Source organism: Lithobates pipiens, unplaced genomic scaffold, assembly GCF_037356315.1.
Source record: "Lithobates pipiens isolate NorthernLeopardFrog02 unplaced genomic scaffold, aLitPip1_a1.2 Scaffold_18, whole genome shotgun sequence".
Classification (NCBI taxonomy): Eukaryota; Metazoa; Chordata; class Amphibia; order Anura; family Ranidae; genus Lithobates; species Lithobates pipiens.
In genome coordinates this window covers 595,286,829-595,308,396 of record NW_027507758.1, presented here as the reverse complement: position 1 = coordinate 595,308,396, position 21,568 = coordinate 595,286,829, and the positions used below count along the sequence as shown (strand labels likewise).

General features: G+C 44.8%; 1 long non-coding RNA gene across 2 annotated transcripts in view; it reads left to right on the top strand.

Annotated features, from left to right (window-relative positions):
* The first annotated feature begins 14,081 nt into the window (after window positions 1-14,081).
* The window catches only part of LOC143990333 (uncharacterized), a 147,195-nt gene continuing 139,708 nt past the window's right edge, over window positions 14,082-21,568 (top strand). For both annotated transcript variants that reach the window (XR_013277266.1, XR_013277267.1), the window contains exon 1: window positions 14,082-14,267. This is a non-coding gene — a long non-coding RNA (uncharacterized LOC143990333). The remainder of the gene's footprint in view (window positions 14,268-21,568) is intronic.

The following is a 21,568-nucleotide window of genomic DNA, read 5'->3' as shown; positions in this document are numbered from 1 at the left end:
AGGCCGCTCTCCATTGTGTGCCATTAGCTGATAACATTCTCCAAACCTGGAGGAATGAGCCTAACTGCATAGGATATGTGTTTTATTTTCACGCTCAGAACATATTCAGGAAATACTAATGCTGCATACACACAACCGGACTTTCCGGTAGACTAGGTCCGACTGAACTTTCAGCGGAGTTCCGACGGACTTTCCGAACAGACAGACTTGGCCACACACGAATGGACTAAGTCCTTCGTAAGTCCGTTAATTTTAAACACGATGACGTAAACGGGACAAAACAAGGAAGTTCAATAGCCAGTAGCCAATAGCTTCCCTTGCGTCATATTTGGTCCATCAAACCAGCATAGTCCATCAGTATTGAGTCTATCGGATAGATTTGAAACATGTTCTATTTCTAGGTCCGTCTGACTAGCCCACACATGATTGGATTGTCCGACGGACTAATCCCTTGGGACCTAGTCTGCCGGAAAGTCCAGTCGCTTGTACGCAGAATTACATTACAAAATAAAACAGCTTGGGTTCCCCCCCCCCAGTCCATACCAGGCCCTTCAGGTGTGTAAGCCGCTTTATATAGTGTGGGGCACCCTGCCTTTGGCCAATTATGACCTTCGCTGAGGAGCGCGTTGTGATTTGCCTAAGCATGCAGGTCAGGTGTATGCTTTGGCCAATCATCATACAGCAATGCACTGCAGTGTTGCAGTGCATTATGGAATGCTAAAATTTGCCATGAACGCCTCATAAAATTAGATGTTCGATGAATGGGCAAACACCCGAAGCTCATCCCTAGTGCTGAGATCAGTAGTAACAGGGATGTAAGATGGACACTGACTTTTTTTTGCTACACATCTAAAGGGGCCTCCACTTCCTGCCTACAGCCTAACAGGCTTTTTCTCTAAATCTGACTGTGTGCCTTGTCAGATTCACTAAACAGTGTGCCAGTTGGAGTTCGGCAAGCAAGTGTGCTGGAGGAAGTAGAGGCGTGTATAAAGACTGTACATAGGAGAAGTTGTCCATGAAGTTGTTTGAAGTCAGATGGGCATCCCATAATTTCCCAATCCCTATACAAGTTCTAATCCCTCAAAAAAAAAACAAAGCAAGTCCAGTGCTTTGTTCTCTGACTCTGGGATGCCTGTGAAGATTCGGTGTGCCTGGCTTTGCAGGGTGGGGGATCTCATTCTACTTGTGGCTCTTTAGGGGGTGTGCTAGATAATAGTCTCTTGGGGTACACCACTGATAACCTTAGACCATTCAGAGTAAGAGTCATTAACCGCTATTTTCGGAAATCGGTCTTTTAGCCAGTTTTCTATCCATTCACATACTGATCTTTCCAAGCCTGTAGACTTTACCATACACATTAGCTGTGTGTGTGGGGAACTGTGTCAAATGCTTTTGCAAAATCCAAGTATACCACGTGCACAAATGAAGGGTGACCCCTGGAAGTCGCTCATCTATGGTGTCCTGCTACAGTGATTGGAGAGGCAACCTCAGCCTGGACTTCCACGTCCCCAACCACCCCTCTGTCCAAGGTTTTACTTACCTCCTCATAAAAAAAAAAAAAATATCAAGTCAAAGTAATCATTGATTATATTGCTGCAAAACCACGTGGTTTAAGAAATAATTCCTTCTGCTCCTTACATAGCACTGTACACTCTGTACACTGTACACAATCTGATGCTCAGATAGAAAAAACAGTTCTTGGCTTTATGTTTGGATGCAAAAAAAAAAAGCCTCCTTTTTTTTTCTTGTCCTTATCTATGCGGTCTATTTGTATGAATGGCTGCTGTCATTTTGTTGCAGAAATATGAAATCACCATTCCAACATGGAACCATTAAAAAAAAGGAAGCGTATCTCACAGTTGTAGTCTGTAGCATACAGAGGGGTCAATTCACAAAGCTTTACCGCATGCAGGAAGGGTATCGTGTTACTCATTTTCATTAATTATTGCATGTGGTAAAAAAAAAAGTCCAATTCATTTTTTTTAAATAACGATGTTGTGGTAAACAACGAAAAAAAAAAATTGTTGGTAAATATTGCAAAAAAATCATCCAGTAATCTGTTAAAGGGATTGTAAACCTTCCAGGTTTTCACCTCAATGCATTCTATGATGAAAAACCTCCTGTAATGCTGCAGCCCACCCCCCCCCCCCCGAGCCCCCGTTTTACTTACCTGTACCCCCTCTATCTCATCCCGGGGATGAGCACACCAGCAAAAGCCGGTATATTGGGTTCTGATTGGATGGATTGATAGCAGTGCAGCTGCTGCCAATCAAATCCAATGACCCGGGCGCCGGGAGGCGGGGCCGAGTCTTACATTCGGCTTCTATGGACGCCGAATGAATGACTTGAGAGCGCACCCGCAAGGTAATCCCCCCGGGAGAGCGCTTCTCCCAGGGGGTTATCTAATGTGGGGAAGAGCTGCACAGTGGAGGTAACTATGACATGTTTGTTATTTAAAAAAAAAAAAAAACAAAGCTTTAGGCTCGGTTCACACAGGGGCGACTTGTCCAAGCGACTTCACCGCCTGACAAGTCGCGCTCCGTTCTGTACTATGGAACCATTCTAATAGGAGCGACTCAAGTCGTTCTGACTGAAAAAAGGTTCCTGTACTACTTTTGGGGCGACTTCAGGCGACTTGCATTGACTTCTATACAGAAGTCGTTTTGCAAGTCGCCGCTGAAGTCTTTTGCAGGTTGCGTCTGTGAGTCGCGCTTCAAGTCTTGCCGTCCCTGTGTGAACCGAGCCTTAGGCCGCGTACACACAGGCGGACTGTCTGACAGACTTGGTCCGCTGAAACGTGTTTCAGCGGACAATCCGCTCGTGTGTGGGCTTCAGCGGACTTTTTCAGCAGACAGTCTGGCGGACTAAGTCTTTCGGAATTTCCGTAATATTGTCCGTCCAACTTTGGTTTCAGCGGACAGTCCGCTCGTGTGTAGGCAAGTTGGACGGACTAAGTATGGCGCATGCTCAGAAAGGATTTACACGGCCGAAGGTTGCATTGCAGTGTATTGGACGTCGTATTTCTAGTCCCGTCGTACGTGCTGTACACGTCATCGCGCAAGCTTTCAGCGGACTGTCTGTTCATCGTGTGTGGTCAAGTCCGTTCATTCGAAAGTAGGACGGACTGTCTGTCGGATTGTCTGACGGACTTAGTTGGCCAGACAGTCCGCCTGTGTGTACGCGGCCTTAGAGTCACTTTAAAGCGGGAGTCCGCCGTTTTTTGTTTTTAAACGCCAGCAGCTACAAATAATGCAGCTGCTGACTTTTAAAATAATGACACTTACCCGCCCAGCGCGCCCGCGATGTCGGCACCCGAAGCTGATCTCTCGATCGTCTCTCGGGTGCCGCTGCCGCCATCTTGGGTATGGGAATCAGCAAGTGGAGCCTTTCAGCTTCATTTCCCGGTTCCCTACTGTGCATGTGCGAGTCGCGCTGCGCAATAAGGATGGTCCCCGCTGTCTCTGGGATCCGTGTGTTTCCCAGCAGGCAGCGGGGAACCTTCGGAAAGGGGCGTAGACTCTGCGGAAAGGGGCGTAGCTTCTGCAGAATCTATGCCGGAAGTGGGTGCAGATACCTGTACTGTACAGGTACCTGCACCCCCCTCCCCCCTGAAAGGTGCCAATTGTGGCGCTGGAGGGGGGGAGGGTTCCAATGAGCGGAAGGTCCACTTTAGGGTGGACCTCCGCTTTAAATACAATTCACAATTGAAACAGGAACTTAAAAAAATGGTGTGATATTTAACACTAACCTTTTGGTGGCGGTAAACAGTGTGGTACCAGAAAGAGGGGTCTATTCAAACCCTCAGAAAGGGTCATTCCACCCACCAAGAGCCTAATTCAACCCACAAAAGACCCACAGGAAGGGGGTACTATTCCACCCACAGAAAGGGTTACAATACTACCCTCAGAAAGGAGTCTAATTTCCCCCACAGAAAGGTGACAATATTCCACCAGCAGTGGACATACATAAATTTGGAATTATACATCTCAAGTACACAAGTATTTATTTATTTTTATTAAATCAAAAAGGTATGATGTGCAGTGCAAATTAAATGCTAACATCGGCAAAAATTTAACACAACTTTAAAAAAAAAAAAATACTTTTCTTTTTTAACCACTTCAGCCCCGGAAGATTTGGCTGCTCAATGACCAGGCCATTTTTTGCGATACGGCGCTGCGTCGCTTTAACTGACAATTGTGTCATCATGCGATGCTTCACCCAAACAAAATTAACCACTTAAGGACCGCCGTATTGCCATTATACGTCATCAGAATGGCACAGGCAGGCACAATCACGTAGATCTACGTGCCTGCCTTCCAGCGGGTGGGGGGTCCGATCGGACCCCCTCCCGCTGGGTACGGTGGTCCGTTTCCCTCCAGCAGCGATCCGTGATGAGGGGATGGCCGTTGGTTTTCGGCCACCTCCTCTGGATCGCTCCTGGCCAATGTCGAACTTCCTCCCACTGTGTATTGTTTACACAGGAAGGAGGAAGTGATGTCATTCTCCTCGGGGCGGTCTTTTTGACCGGACTACGAGGAGAAGACTAATAGTAAGTGTGCACCAACACTACACTGACATGTAGGTACACACAGGTACACAAACCCCCCCCCCGATCGCCCCCCCCCCCAGTCACAGTGTCACTGATTGCATTGATCATTTCTTTACTGATCAATGCATTCAGTGTCAGTTGTAAAAGTAAAAACTGTCAGGGCAGTTAGTGTTAGGTCCAGGGTAGCCCCCTATCACCCCCCAATAAAGATTTAACCCCCTGATTGCCCCTAGAGTTAACCCTTTCACCCCCTTTTGCCAGTGTCACTAAGCGATCATTTTTCTGATCGCTGCAGTAGTGTCGCTAGTGTCGCTAGGTAGCTAGTTATTTTTTTAGGTTCACCGCCAGGTTTTTATATCGCTAGATACCCCGATATACTACCCAATAATGGTTTTAACATCCTGATTGCCCCTAGTTAACCCTTTCACCCCCTTTTGCCACTGTCACTAAGCGATCATTTTTCTGATCGCTGCATCAGTGTCGCTACTGTCGCTAGGTAGCTAGTTATTTTTTTAGGTTCACCGCCAGGTTTTTATAGCGCTAGGTACCCCGATATACTACCCAATAATGGTTTTAACATCCTGATTGCCCCTAGTTAACCCTTTCACCCCCTTTTGCCACTGTCACTAAGCGATCATTTTTCTGATCGCTGCATTAGTTTCGCTACTGTCGCTAGGTAGCTAGTTATTTTTTTAGGTTCACCGCCAGGTTTTTATATCGCTAGGTACCCCGATATACTACCCAATAATGGTTTTAACATCCTGATTGCCCCTAGTTAACCCTTTCACCCCCTTTTTCCAAGGTCACTAAGCGATCATTTTTCTGATCGCTGCATCAGTGTCGCTACTGTCGCTAGGTAGCTAGTTATTTTTTTAGGTTCACCGCCAGGTTTTTATAGCGCTAGGTACCCCGATATACTACCCAATAATGGTTTTAACATCCTGATTGCCCCTAGTTAACCCTTTCACCCCCTTTTGCCAGTGTCACTAAGCGATAATTTTTCTGATCGCTGCATCAGTGTCGCTACTGTCGCTAGGTAGCTAGTTATTTTTTTAGGTTCACCGCCAGGTTTTTATAGCGCTAGGTACCCCGATATACTACCCAATAATGGTTTTAACCCCCTGATTGCCCCTAGTTAACCCTTTCACCAGCGATCACAGTATAAGTGTCACTGGTGACGCTGGTTAGCCAGTTAGTTATTTAGGTTCCCCGTCAGGTTTTTATATAGCGCCAGGGACCCCCATATACTACCTAATAAAAATTTGAACCCCCTGATTGCCCCTAGTTAACCCTTTCACCACTGATCACCGTATAAGTGTTACGGGTGACTCTGGTTAGTTTGCTTTTTATAGCATCAGGGCACCCACCATTTATTACCCAATAAAGGTTTAACCCCCTGATCACCCGGCGGGTGATATCAATTAGGTTTTAGGGTCAGGGTCTGCGTCGCCCCAGGCAGCGCTAGGTTAGTGCCAGTACCGCTAACACCCACGCGCAAAGCATATACCTCCCGTAGTGGTATAGAATCTGAACAGATCAATATCTGATCTGATCAGATCTATACTAGCGTCCCCAGCAGTTCAGGGTTCCAAAAAACCGCATTGTTAGCGGGATCAGCCCAGATACCTGCTAGCACCTGCGTTTTGCCCCTCTGCCCAGCCCACCCAAGTGCAGTATCAATCGATCACTGTCACTTACAAAACACTAAACACATAACTGCAGCGATCGCAGAGTCAGGCCTGATCCCTGCGATCGCTAACAGTTTTTTTGGTAGCATTTTATATTTAAATCCGGAAGGCAGTGCTTGGTTTTCGGGGTCCCGTATGTGGCTAGGCTCCCAAAAAGTCCCCCACATGTGGTATCCCCGTACTCGGGAGAAGCAGCAGAATTTATTTTGGGGTGTAATTTGACTTCTGCCCATAGCATGTGTGAGCAATATATCATTTAGTGACAACTTTGTGCAAAACAAAAAAAAGTTTGTAATATTCCCGCAACTTTTGGCAAAATATAAAATATTCCATGGACTCAACGTGCCTCTCAGTAAATAGCTTGGGGTGTCTACTTTCCAAAATGGGGTCATTTGGGGAGGTTTTGTGCCATCTTGGCATTTTATGGCCTTCAAAACTGTGATAGGTAGTGATAGGTAGTGATAGGTAGTGAGGAGTAAATTAAAAAATGTATGCCCTTAGAAATCCTGAAGGCGGTGCTTGGATTTTGGGGTCCCGTACGCGGCTAGGCTCCCAAAAAGTCCCACACATGTGGTATCCCCGTACTCAGGAGAAGCAGCAGAATGTATTTTGGGGTGTCATTTCACATATGCCCATAGCATGTGTGAGCAATATATCATTTAGTGACAACTTTGTGCAAAAAAAAAAAAAGTTTGTAATATTCCCGCAATTGTAGCAAAATATAAAATATTCCATGGACTCAACATGCCTCTCAGTAAATAGCTTGGGGTGTCTTCTTTCCAAAATGGGGTCATTTTGGGGGGTTTGGTGCTATTTTGGCATTTTATGGCCTTCGAAACTGTGATAGGTAGTGAGGAGTTAAATCAAAAATTTGCACCCTTAGAAATCCTGAAGGTGGTGATTGGTTTTCGGGGTGCCGTGCGCGACTAGACTCCCAAAAAGTCCCACACATGTGGTATCCCCATACTCGGAAGAAGTAGCGGAATATATTTTGGGGTGCAATTCCACATATAACCATGGCATGTGTGAGCAATATATCATTTAGTGACAACTTTTTGTAAAAAAATTTTTTTTTTTTGTCATTATTCAATCCCTTAGGACAAAAAAAATAAATATTCAATGGGCTCAACATACCCATCAGCAATTTCCTTGGGGTGTCTACTTTCCAAAATGGGGTCATTTGGGGGGGGTTTGTACTGCCCTGCCATTTTAGCACCTCAAGAAATGAGATAGGCAGTCATAAATTAAAAGCTGTGTAAATTCCAGAAAATGTACTCTAGTTTGTAGACGCTATAACTTTTGCGCAAACCAAAAAATATACGCTTATTGACATTTTTTTTACTAAAGACATGTGGCTGAATACATTTTGCCCTCAATGTATGACTAAAATGTAGTTTATTCGATTTTTCTTATAACAAAAAGAAGAAAATATCTTTTTTTTTCAAAATTTTCGCTCTTTTTCCATTTATATCGCAAAAAAAAAAACGCAGAGGCAATCAAATACCATCAAAAGAAAGCTCTATTTGTGGGAAGAAAAGGACGCAAGTGCGAAATTGGAAAAAGACCTCTGGTCCTTAAGGTGTTTATTGGCCTGGAGCTGAAGTGGTTAAAGTCCTTTTTTCCCACAAATAGAGCTTTCTTTTGGTGGTATTTGATCATCTCTGCGGTTTTTATTTTTTGTGCTATAAACAAAAAAAAAGAGCGACAATTTAAAAAAAAACACACAATATTTTATACTTTTTGCTATAATAAATATCCCCAATTTTTTTTTCAAACAAGCTAATTTTTTCCTCAGTTTAAGCTGATATGTATTCTTCTACTTGTTTTTGGTAAATAAAAATTGTAATAAGTGTATATTGATTGGTTTGCACAAAAGTTATAGCATCTACAATATGGGGGATAGATTTATATTATATATTTTTTTTACTAGTAATGGCTTTGAGTTTTATCGGGACTGCAACATTATGGTGGACATAGACACTTTTGACACATTTTCGGGACGACTGACAATTATACAGCGATTAGTGCTATAAAAATGCACTGATTACTGTGTAAATGTCATTGACAGGGAAGGGGTTAACACTAGGGGGGGGGGGCAATCAAGGGGTTAACTGTGTTCCCTGACTGTGTGTTCTAACTGTGGGGGGAGGAGACTGACTGTAGGAGATGAAAGATCGTGGTTCCTAAATATTAGGAACTCACAATCTGCCTCTCCTCTCCTCGCAGAACAGGGATTTGTGTGTTTACACACACACACACATGTCCCTGTTCAGCTTCTCGTGCTCGTGATCGCTCGTTACTGGCGGTCATCGAAGTGCGGCAGGTGTGCGCAGGCCTGCTATCGCGCTTAAAGGAGCCAATGTACAGCTACGACGGTTTACGGGATCAATGTGACCTGCCGCAGTATAATGGCGGCAGCTGGTCAGCAAGTGGTTAAAGTAAACGTTTACAAAAGTGCAACAGTGCAGTATGTCAACCATGACAAATTTTTATATAAATAATAAAAAAATATATAGTCCAGTTTTCTTTAGTTTCCACAATATAAATATAGGCAGAGGCACAGAATTGGGCCAAAAACATAGTAAAGAGCACTTTTAACATCTCTAGTAGGCCATACATTTACAAAACACATTTTTTTGAATGTATGACATGATGGATTTAGGAGCTTGGATTACCAAGCATCAGGAGACATACATTTGAGAAGGTAGTATGCCTTCAAATACAGAGTACTGTAAAAAATGTTAGATTAAAATAAAAAATTGCAAAAGAAAAATAACAAACATGTTAAAAAGTAAAATATTATAAGGAGATTACCTTAAACAACCCTTAACCATCGTCACATGTGATAAATTACCGCATGAGAAAATGTTACCGAACAATCAAAAAAAAAATACTGCATTCGTTATTTAATGCTAAATTCTTATTGCATTGAACCTTCACAACTGATTTACTGCATGCATTATTTTATCTTATTTCTTTTGCTGTTGTTTAACTCTTATGCTCCGTACACACGATCGGACATTCCGACAACAAAATCCATGGATTTTTTCCGACGGATGTTGGCTCAAACTTGTCTTGCATACACACGGTCACACAAAGTTTCCCGGAAATTGAAAACGTCAAGAGCGCGGTGACGGACAACACGTACGACGAGCCGAGAAAAATTAAGTTCAATAGCCAGTGTGGCTTTTCTGCTTGATTCTGAGCATGCGTGGAACTTTGTGCGTTGGAATTGTGTACACACAATCGGGAAATTTGAGATCCAGATTTCAAATTTTGTGTGATGGAAATTCCGATGGAAAATGACCAATGGAACCTACACATGGTCAGAATTTCCGACAAAAAGCTTCCATCCAACATTTTCTGTCGTAAAATCCAACTGTGTGTACGGGGCATTCGTGAATTGAGCCCAGAGTCTCTCCTTCTCCCAACTCCTTCAAGGTTGTTTCCCAGTGAAGGCAAATACACACTTTCCCACACAGATATTTTTGTCTCTGCATGAGGTACACTCTTTGTAAGTTCAGAAGAAAAGAAAAAAAGGTTCTTCTGCACACACACACACGCACACACACACCAAAAAAAAACTGATAAAAAACAAACACACAATGAAAAACAAACAGACTAATAAACAACCAAAAAAAAAGAAATGGGCAGACTCAATGGCCAATGGGCAGACTCAATGCTAGTTTGCGCTCAAGTGGAGAGGAAACTGCAACTCCCGGAGACCAGCGGCTTGGAGGCAAGGTGCGCAAGGGAGTCGGGCTGCGGGGCTGGGCACTGGCATCAAATTTACTCCAGGAGCATCACACCCCTAGGAGGCCATGTGTCAGGAACTTGGTAGAAGGCCCAGAGGCTGGGAGGGCTCCCCTTGAGGCCGAGGGCAGCATACCCTTGAAGGTGGCACAGAAGGTGTGGTGCGCACAGAAGCACGGGTTGCCTAATTGCTGAAGCTGGTTGCCATAAACTTTCTGGGACAGGCAAGGCAGGCGTGCTTGGAAAGTCCAGGAGATGCTGGCCAGTGGAGCAGACCAGATAGCTGAATCAGGAGCCAGGCCAGGGGTCATTCACAGTAAGACAGTCCAAGATCACGGTGACTAAGGGTCAGCCGAGTCTTTGCACAGGAGACAGGTAAGGCTGAATCCGTAAGCCAGGCAGGTCAAGGCAAGTCGGGTTGGTACACAGGAAATCATATCAGCAGGATACACAAGGCACAGGAACACAGAGGGAAGCTGACGATAAACCAGCAATTCACCATTGTCAGCAGCCAGTTTAAATAGGCAGTGGTGCCACTATCACACTGTGCGTGTGTCACCGGGAATGTGTGTTCACCTGTTCACGGTGCTGCGTGCCCTTGTGCGTTAAATTGCGCCAGCGTGCCTTTGCCTACACCGGTTCATGATCCCTGCACTATTGTGCCTGGGGAATGCACCTATTTCCCTGATACAGTGGCATGCAAAGACCTGCTGAGCTGAGCTACCAGGTAAGAGACCCTGACACCCCCAGCTGTCCCCTGCATCCCACCCCCCCCCCACATACCCCCACATGTGCCCTGCCCCAGTAATCAAGCTGCATTAATGGGCACTGGTGAGGCTGCATTTATGGGTACTGGTGAGGCTGCATCAATGAGCACTGGTAAGGCTGCATTTATGGACACTGGTGAGGCTGTATTTATGGACACTTATGAGGCTGCATTAATGGGCACTGGTTAGGCTGCATTTATGGACACTGGTGAGGTTGCATTGATGGACACTGGTGAGGCTGCATTGATGGGCACTGGTGAGGCTGAATTTATGGACACTGGTGAGGCTGCATTGATGTACAATGGTGAGGCTGCATTTATGAACACTGGTGAGGCTGCATTTATGAACACTGGTGAGGTTGCACTTATGGACACTGGTGAGGTTGCCTTGATGGGCACTGGTGAGGCTGTATTTATGGAGACTGGTGAGGCTGCATTTATGGACACTGGTGAGGCTGCTTTGATGGGCACTTGTGAGGTTGTATTTATGGACACTGGTGAAGCTGCATTTATAGACACTGGTGAGGTTGCATTTATGGTCACTGGCGAGGCTGCATTTATGGACAATGGCCAGGCTGCATTGATGGACAATGTGTATTGATGGACAATGATGAGGTTGTATTTGTGGACACTGGTGAGGCTGCATTTATGGACACTAGTGAGTTTGCATTGATGGGCACTGGTGAGGCTGAATTTATGGACACTGGTGAAGCTGCATTGATGGACACTGGTGAGGTTGCACTTATGGACAATGGTGAGGCTGCATTGATGGACACTGGTGAGGTTGCATTTATGGACACTGGTGAGGTTGCACTTATGGACACTGGTGAGGTTGCATTTATGGACACTGGTGAGGTTGCACTTATGGACAATGGTGAGGCTGCATTGATAGACAGTGGTAAGGTTGTATTTATGGACACTGGTGAATCTGCATTTATGAACATTGATGAGGTTACATTGATGGGCACTGGTGAGGCTGCATTGCAAATCTTTTCAGGTGTGCCATGAGAAACACTGGTCTAGACCCCTAATATTCCACCAAAGCCCCCACCCAACAGTGTTGTGAAAAAAATACATCAAAGGTAATAAACAAAATTGTAAAAAACAATAAAAAATAAAGGCCCATTTACATAGGTTCTCTGGCCCATACAGTGTGAATGAACAGTTTGTCTGTGCATCTGGAACCACCTGTTACTCTATGGGGACACAGCAGCTGTAAAAATACAGCTGTCCTAACAATGACAGGTGTGCAGGTGTAGGTGAGTGGCCTTGATAGCATGTTGTCTGTGTTCAGGGGTCAGATACCTGCATGCACAAGCATGACAAATTAGGACCTGTGGCTGAGTTCATACGGCTGTTGCATCCCCATAGCATAACACAGGCTGCTGATTCACATTGTACAGGCCACAACGCCCATGTAAATCAGCCCCAGGACCTCATTTACACTCGCAGCTTTATTTATTAACTCAATATAGTTATCTTTTAGATTCTGTAAGTTATTTTATGTTTGTGTCCCCCAATATGGATTGTAGTGTGTTTTTAAAGAAAATATCAATTTAACCACTTCATTACTTTTATCCCCTTCCTGCCCAGGCCAATTTTCAGCTTTCAGCGCTGGCACACTTTGATTGACAAATGCACGGTCATACCACACTGTACCCAAGGTTTTTAGCATTTTTTTGAGATAGATAAAGCTTTCTTTTGGTGGTATTTTTTTTTTTTTACTGTTTACTGTTTACTTTTTGCTAAACAAATGAAAAAAGACCAAAAATTCAGAAATTTTTTTTTTCTTTGTTTCTGTTATAAAATGTTGCAAATAAGTAATTTTTCTCCTTCATTGATGTGCGCTGATGAGGCTACACTAATGGCACTGATAGGCTGCACTGATGAGGTTCCATTGGTGGGCACTGATGAGGTGGCACTGAGGAGGAGGCACTAATTTGCAGCACTGATGGGCAATGATAGGCGGCACTGATAGGCTGCACTTTTGGGCACTGATAGGCTACACTTATGGGCACTGATAGATGGCACTTATGGGCACTAATAGGCAATACTTATGGGCACTGATAGACAGCACTTATGGGCACTAATAGGCAGCACTTATGGGGACTGATAGGCTGCACTTATGGGCACTTCTAGACGGCACTTATGGGAACTGATAGGCCTAACAAGCCCATAAACTGGTGAAATTTCTCATTAAATTCGTCTTATTGCTTAATCGTATCATTGCTTCTTTGCATCTAATGTGTATTTAAAAAGAAAAGAAGCATTCCCTTTCTTGGCTGAGGTGATCAAATACCACCAAAAGAAAGCTCTATTTGTGGGGGGAAAAAAAGCAAAAAAATGTCATTTGGGTACAGTGTTGCATGACCGCGCAATTGTCATTCAAAGTGCGACGGAGCTGAAAACGAAAAATTGGTCTGAGCAGGAAGGGGGTGAAAATGCCCTGCATTGAAGTGGTTAAAGAAAAAGGCGGTTCAACAAAATACTGACACAAGGGGGTAATCCTTTTTCCAACTCTGTGATTTATTTTATTTTTCTGAAATGTTGGTGTTATATTTTTCACTTAGGTCTAATAAGTTGTACTGAGTAAATACAGCTGGATATAACAAAAATTGTATCTGTCTTCATTTCAGGCTGCAGAACAACAAAATGTGATTATTTTAAAGGGGGTGATTCTTTTCTATACCCACTATACAGAGTCACTAAAGTTACCCTTATTCATTCTTTTGAAACAATAAATTATATGAAAGCAAATTGGATGTGTACAGGATTATAAAAAAAAAAAGACTATGAATTGTAAATGCTATTGTATCGTATACAAGATAGAAGTAATAAAAAGTCCACGCAGACATGCCAACACCTACATTTTACTGTCTAAAAATGTCATATCTCGAAGGAAGTATCTACTTCCAGTGCAATAATACAACAGGTAACAGGCCCATAAACTGGTGGAATTTCTCATTAAATTCATCTTATTGCTTAACCATATCATTGCTTCTTTGCATCTAATGTGTATTTAAAAAGAAAAGAAGCAAAAAACAGAAACATTACACCTTTTCCCATCCTTAACAGTGATAAATTATTAAGGTAATGCCCCAGTAGAAGGCTTATTAGTCGAAACGCGTCGGGCTAGTGTTTCCTGCTCCCCATATTGCTCTTTTTATCGTTTATTTTTATTGGATCACGTGATTCTTTTTGGATATTTTTTATGTCATTTTTTATATGTCATTTGGAAAAAAAATTCAAATAAAACCTTTAATGATGGAATTTCACTATGAGAGGCATTGTGTCCTTACTTTTTGTTTATAGTGAACCTGCTCTGAGCTCCTAGCTGACCGGAACCTTCGAGAGAGAGTTGAAAACCCAGGAGATCTGAGGTGTACCGATCCTGAAGTGTGCAGCGACTATTTGGATGGTGATCCATGACCTGATGTATACGAATGGTGTGTGACGCACATAAGCCTGCATGACACATTTACTATACAGTAGTTTGTGTCCACCATTTTCGGTAAGGGTATCCACCGTTTTCTATAATATTTTCTGGCTGTGAACGGAAGGCTATACATAGTTCATACCAACGGAATATCTGGACTCACGTTTCACATTATTTTGTCATAGCTGGACTTTTTTATGCTCATATTGTTAGTTCACTGAAGCACATTTTCTGTATTTCTTACTAGACTGCACAACATGTGATATGTGTGCTGACCTTTTAAGTTTGATTTCACTACCAGATCATTTGGTGATTTATGTCTAGCTATTTTTACATTTTTTGACATTATAGCGCTACATTGTTTGTTATCATTCATTATTTTGACTTAGTTTGTTTGTATGTTAGCTGCTGTTTTGTGTTATATCACAATTTTTTGTCACTTATATAGGGAGCGCAGTGTTTTCCCCCTCTTTTTGAGTGATAAATTATTGCCATGGCTGTAAAAATTTGTACATTTAACCACCTCGCGCCCGCCCTATGGCCGAATGACGGGCGTAGAGCAGGCGCGTTCGTCCGGGCGGTCGTCCCTGGACGTCCTGATGTTTACTTCCGCAATGCGCGCGGCCGCGGGTGCGCATCGCGGAAGTTCTGTGTTCGCCGTGTCCCCCGGGGAAAGGCAAACACAGATCGCTGTAAACGGCCAATCACAGCGGCCGTTTACAGCGTGATCGGCGTGTCCAATGGGAGATGATCTCATATGTAAACATATGAGATCATCTCTCAGCGCCGCTCTCCCTCCTCGCACAGACAGTGTGAGAGGGGAGAGATGAACGGCTGCAGCGGCAGCCGTTCTGCCTGTAGTGTAAAAAAAAATTAAAAAAAAGTAAAAAAATAAAATAAAAAGTGCCATCCTCCCCCAGCAGTGCCATCTGCTTCCAGCAGTGCCATCCGCCCCCAGCAGTGCCATCTGCCCCAGTGCCATCTGCCCCAGTGCCATCCACCCCAGTGCTACCTGCCCCCAGTGCCATCCACCCCAGTGCTACCTGCCCCCAGTGCCATCCACCCCAGTGCTACCTGCCCCCAGTGCTACCTGCCCCCAGTGCCACCTGTCGTCAGTGCCACCTGTCGTCAGTGCCATCTGTCATCAGTGCCACGTGTCATCAGTGCCACGTGTCATCAGTGCCACATAGTGCCATCTGTCATCAGTGCCACGTATCAGTGCCATTTGTCATCAGTGCCACCTGTCAGTGTCACGTGCCATCTGTTGTCAGTGTCACGTGTCATCAATGCCACTTATCAGTGCCATCTGTCATCAGTGTCACGCGTCATCGGTGCCATGTATTAGTGCCATCTGTCGGTGGCACGTATTAGTGCCACGTATTAGTGCCATCTGTCATCAGTGCCACGTTTCAGTGCCACGTGTCTTCAGTGCCACGTATTAGTGCCATGTGTCATCAGTGCCACGTATAAGTGCCATGTGTCATCAGTGCCACATATTAGTGCCATCTGTCATCAGTGCCACATATTAGTGCCATCTGTCATCAGTGCCACCTGTCATCAGTGCCACGTATAAGTGTCATCATTGCCACGTATCAGTGCCACCTGTCATCAGTGTCACGTGTCATTGTCCTGGTGCTTCAAAAGTGTAATAAATAGTCAACAAGTTAGATGTGTAATTTATGTTCCTAGAACATATGATGGCGCTACCTGCATGTTGGGCCTCTCTATGTGGCCAGGCTGTGAAAAAGTCACACACATGTGGTATTGTAATACTCAGGAGGAGTAGCAGAATTTTTTTGGGGGTGTCATTTGTGGTATACACATGCCACGTGAGAGAAATAACCTATTACAATGACAATTTTGTGGAGAAAAAAAAAATGAAAAATCTTAATTTTGCAAAGAATTGTGGGAAAAAAATGACAACATCAAAAAGCTCACTATGCCTCTTACTAAATACCTTGGAATGTCTACTTTCCAAAAAGGGGTCATTTGGGGGGTATTTGTACTTTCCTGACTTGTTCGGGTCACAAGAAGCGAGATAGTCCACCAGTACATCAGATGTGATCAATTTTGTGCGATTCGCACCAGAGCTTGTAGACTCTCTAACTTTCACAAAGACCAAATAATATCCACTAATTTGGGTTATTTTTAACAAAGATATGTAGCAGTATAAATTGTGGCCAAAATTTAGGAAGAAAAATTTATAATTTGCATAATTCTGTCACAGAAACAAAGAAATATGCGTTTTTTTTTCAAAATTTTCGGTCTTTTTTCATTTATAGCGCAAAAAATAAAAACCCCAGAGGTGATCAAATACCACCAAAAGAAAGCTCTATTTGTGGGAAAAAAAGGACAAAAAATTCATTTGGGTACAGTGTTGCATGACTGAGTAATTGTCATTCAAATTGTGAGAGCACCGAAAGCTGAAAATTGGTCTGGGCAGGAAGGGTGTTTAAGTGCCCAGTAAGCAAGTGGTTAAAGTGCATCTAATCCTAAAAACAAAAACAAAATATAACACAGCTTACCAGTCTTTAGATCAGAAGACCGCGTTCATTTTATTTTACAGGCTTTTTTTTCCCCCCCATTTATATTCACCAGGTGATCCTCCACATAACACATGTTCAGATTGACAACATTCACTCCACTGTATCTATGGAGGAAGCCCTGGTTGTCACTAAGGCTGGACATCAAACATCTCCTTTACATACAGTATGTAAAAAGAGTGCAGCGCTAAACAATAAAGTGCATTTGTGCGAATACAAATATCAAACTATACGAATGTATAGGTAATCAACATTATATACGTAAACAATATTATCTGTGAATAAAGCTTGAAGACACATATGCTAAATTACATCAGATGTGAATAAAGTGTGATTGTGCAAACAAAAAGTTTATACAAAGCTGGATTACATGAAAGAAAATCTCATGGAAGAAGAGTGTTTGGAAATGACGATCATACACCTGACACCCATCACCATAATAAAAATCGAGGCTTATCGGAAAGCCAGCGACCCCTCTTATCCCTTGTACACACGGTCGGACATATTCCGACAACAAAATCCGACAGATTTTGTCCCGAAACTTGTGTTGCATACACACGGTCGGACAAAGTTGTCGGAAAATCCGATCGTACGTAACGTGATGACGTTATTTCATTAGGACGGGACTACGTTCAGGCTAGTAGCCAATAGCTTTGGTATAGGAATTTGATCTGAGCATGCGTGGCACTTTGTCCAATCGGAATTCTTTACACACATCACGGATCATGTTGTCGGAAAGTTTTATAGCCCAGCTCTAAAACTTTGTCCGTCGGATATTCAGACGGAAACAGTCCGATGGAGCCCACACACAGTCGGATTATCCGACAACACGATCCGAACGGACATTTTCCATCGGAATGTCTGACCGTGTGTACAAGGCAGGGACGTAACTATAGGGGGTGCAGCAGTCGCGACCGCAACCTGGCCCTGTGATGCAGGGGGCCCATGCAGCCCCCTCTACATATGACCGGCAGAAGCATAGGCAGCTAGGGGTACCAGTGCACCATGCACACGGGTGGCTGGAGGTGGAGGGTGACTAGCAGAGCTCCATGCTTGACTATCGCACTGGCTGCTCTTTAGTTGTGCATTCCCCGCATGACCTGTGTCCTCAGCCGGCTCCTCAGAGTACCCCTCTCCTGCTCCATGCATTGCCGCTCAGTCCGATTTCTGTTCTCCCCAGCCAGAGTCCCGCCCCCCCCCCCCGAGTCCGGCCCACACTGCACTGCATACTTCTCCCGGGTAAACAAACTTTAAGCACTCAGATGCAGTGCAGCCCTATGAGAGCCCCCCGGAGGACACTGCAGGCTTGTCTGCCAGCCCCCCTCCTCCCCGTCATACACAGATGATGAAAGGTCTTTCTGGGAGATATGCTGATCGCCCATCCAGCACACTGGATGGAGCCCAGGCTAACATGGATGAGTGCGCAGCCTCTAGCTTGGTCATGGTGAGTGAGAGGACCCCATCCCCCACACACCATTACATACCCCCTCCATCTCCCCCTGGGGACAGGGACCCCTTCTCACATGAGAACAGCGACCTCCACCTCCTCTGGGGACAGGGACCCCTTCTCACCTGGGGGAAGTAACTTCATCTGCCCTGGAGAAAAGGACCTCATCTCTTCTGGGGACAGGGACCCCATCCTGTCTAGGGACAGTCCCCCAATGGGGCACCTAAAAAAAAAACCTGTGACCATGCCCTGGAGTTCCACCGCCAGACTCGGAGGGAAGGGCCCTGGCTGGGGTTCAGGGGGGCCCTTCATGGTTTCTTGCATCGGGGCCCTGAAGGTTCTAGTTACGCCACTGGTACAAGGGCTAACTTGAGGTCACACAGCGCTTGGTTGGATCTCTGATCCACTGAGAAAGAAACCTGGACTCTCATATGGACTCATATGGACTCATATGGACTCTCATAAACTCTCATATGGCTGTGGATGGTATACACCGGGAGGTTCACAGAAACTCAGGATGCAAGATGCAGTGTAGGAAGCCTCGATATCAGAATGTTTAGGAAACAAAAAGACTCCACATATTGTGATACTGTCTCAACATTCAGTTTCTTTACCACTTGCCGACCGCCGCATGTATATATACATCAGCGGAATGGCATGGTTGGACAAATGGGCGTACAGGTACGTCCCTTTGAATTTGCCACCACGTGGTCACGTGCGCACCACGGGCGGCACGCGCACTACCCTGCCTGGGAGCTCCGTGAGTAGGATCATGGGTCCCGTGGACTCGATCACCGCGGGGATACCCACGATCTCAGCAGGAGCCTCCCATTGTGTGGAGTGGCCCGAGAAGGAAGCGAGGAAGAAGAGACGCCGTGGAGGAAGATGCCTGATGAAAACACCGGAGCAAGAAGCAGAGGATCGGAGGAAGAAACCGAAGGATAAAGGAAGGAAGAAGGAAGAAGACCCGAAGAACATGGGAAGGAGAAGACTAGGGATGAGCCGAACACCCCCCGGTTCGGTTCGCACCAGAACTTTCGAACGGACCCCAAATTCGTACGAACTTTAGAACCCCATTGAAGTCTATGGGACTCGAACATTCGAAATGAAAAGTGTTAATTTTAATGGCTAATATGCAAGATACTGTCCTAAAAAGGGTTTGGGGACCTGGCTCCTGCCCCAGGGGACATGGGTCAATGCAAAAAAAACTTTTAAAAACTGCAGTTTTGGCGGAAGCACCGATTTTAATGACGATTAAAGTGAAAAAAAAAAAGTGAAATATTCCTTTAAATATCGTGCCTGGGGGGTGTCCGTAGTATGCCTGTGAAGTGCCACGTGTTTCCCGTGTTTAGAACAGTCCCTGCACAAAATGACATTTAACGGAAATAACGTCATTTAACCACTTTCAGACCAGACCACTTTTTGCGATTCGGCACTGCGTCGCTTTAACTGACAATTGCGCGGTCGTGCGACGTGGCTCCCAAACAAAATTGACGTCCTTTTTTTCCCACAAATAGAGCTTTCTTATGGTGGTATTTGATCACCCCTGTGGTTTTTATTTTTTGCGCTATAAACAAAAATAGAGCGACAATTTTGAAAAAAACGCATTATTTTTTACTTTTTGTTATAATAAATATCCCCCAAAAATATATAAAAAAACATTTTTTTCCCTCAGTTTAGGCCGATACGTATTCTTCTACATATTTTTGGTAAAAAAAAAATCACAATAAGCGATTATTGATTGGTTTGCGCAAAAGTTATAGCGTTTACAAAATAGGGATAGTTTTATAGCATTTTTATTAATAATTTTTTATTATTTTTTTTTTTACTAGTAATGACGGCGATCTGCGATTTTTATTGTGACTGCGACATTGTGGGGGACCCATCGGACATTTTTGACACCATTGTCATTTATACAGTAATCACTGCTATATAAATGCAGTGATTCCTGTGTAAATGACACTGGCAGTGAAAGGGTTAACCAGTGGGTGGCAGTGTAGGGGTTAAGTGTTCCTAGGGGTGTGTTACTAACTGTGGGGGGGTTGGGCTTTCATTTAGTATACACTGATCTCTGCTCCAATCACATGGAGCAGACATCAGCGTCACTAGTTGCTAGGCAGAATGGAAAAATGTTGTTTACACAGCATTTCCTCCATTCGGCCGCTCCGTGAGACGATCGCGGGGATGCCCGCGGCGATCGAGTCCGCGGGTCCCGCGACCGGACTCACGGGGGTCCCGACCAGCGTGGGAGCGCGCCGCCGGCGGTGCGCTCCCAAAGGCAGGGCGGCATCGAATATTGGACGTACCTGTACGCCAATATTCCTGCCCGTGCCATTCTGTCGACGTACATCGTCGTGCGCTGGTCGGGAAGTGGTTAAAGCTGCTTGCGGTTTTAATGTTATATCTGGTTCCTGCAATATGGTTGAAAATCATTGAGAAAAATGGCATGGGTAGCCCTCCCTGCCCATTACCAGCCCCTTTGGGTCTTGTACGCATATTAAGGGGAACCCCGTACCCATATTAAAAAAAGGAAATGCGTGTGGCCCCCAGGCCCTATATACTCAGAACAGCAGTATACAGGCGGTGCAAACAAGACAGGGACTGTGTAGGTTTGTTGTGTTAAGTTGAATCTGTTTGTAATTTTCAACTGGTACATTTTTAAAGTGTAGCTCCAGTCAAAAAAAAAAATTTTTAAGCTTTTTGGAAAACATAGGGAAGGGTTATCACCCCTGTATAATTTGTTTTGCCGTCCGTCTTTTTCAGAGCATGCAGACAGCACGCACAATCTCCTACCGCTGACTGCAAGCTCTATTTAAAACGAGCAAGATATTTAGCTTTATAGGTGGATATAGCGGTGTATACTGCATTCAGAGCACGCAGACAGCACGCACAATCTCCTAACACTGTCTGAAAGCTCTATTTAAAAGGAGCAAGATATTTAGCTATATATGTGGATATAGCGGTGTATACTGCGTTCAGAGCACGCAGACTGTCCCAAGTAATGTCCCCCATCATGTGCCCTGTCCCATGTAATGTCCCCTGTCATGTGCCCTGTCCCATGTAATGCCCCCTGTAATGTCCTCTGTCCTGTCCCCTGTCCCATGTAATGTGCCCCGTCATGTGCTCTGCCCCATGTAATGTGCACTGTCCCAAGTAATGTGCCCTGTCCCATGTAATGTCCCCTGTCATGCGCCCTGTCCCCTGTCCCATGTAATGCCCCCTGTAATGTCCCCTGTCCCATGTAATGTCCCCTGTCCCATGTAATGTGCCCCATCCCATATAATGTGCACTGTCATGTGCTCTGCCCCATGTCATGTCCCCTGTCATGTGCCCTGTCCCATGTAATGTACCCTGTCATGTCCTCTGTCCCATGCCATGTCCCCTGT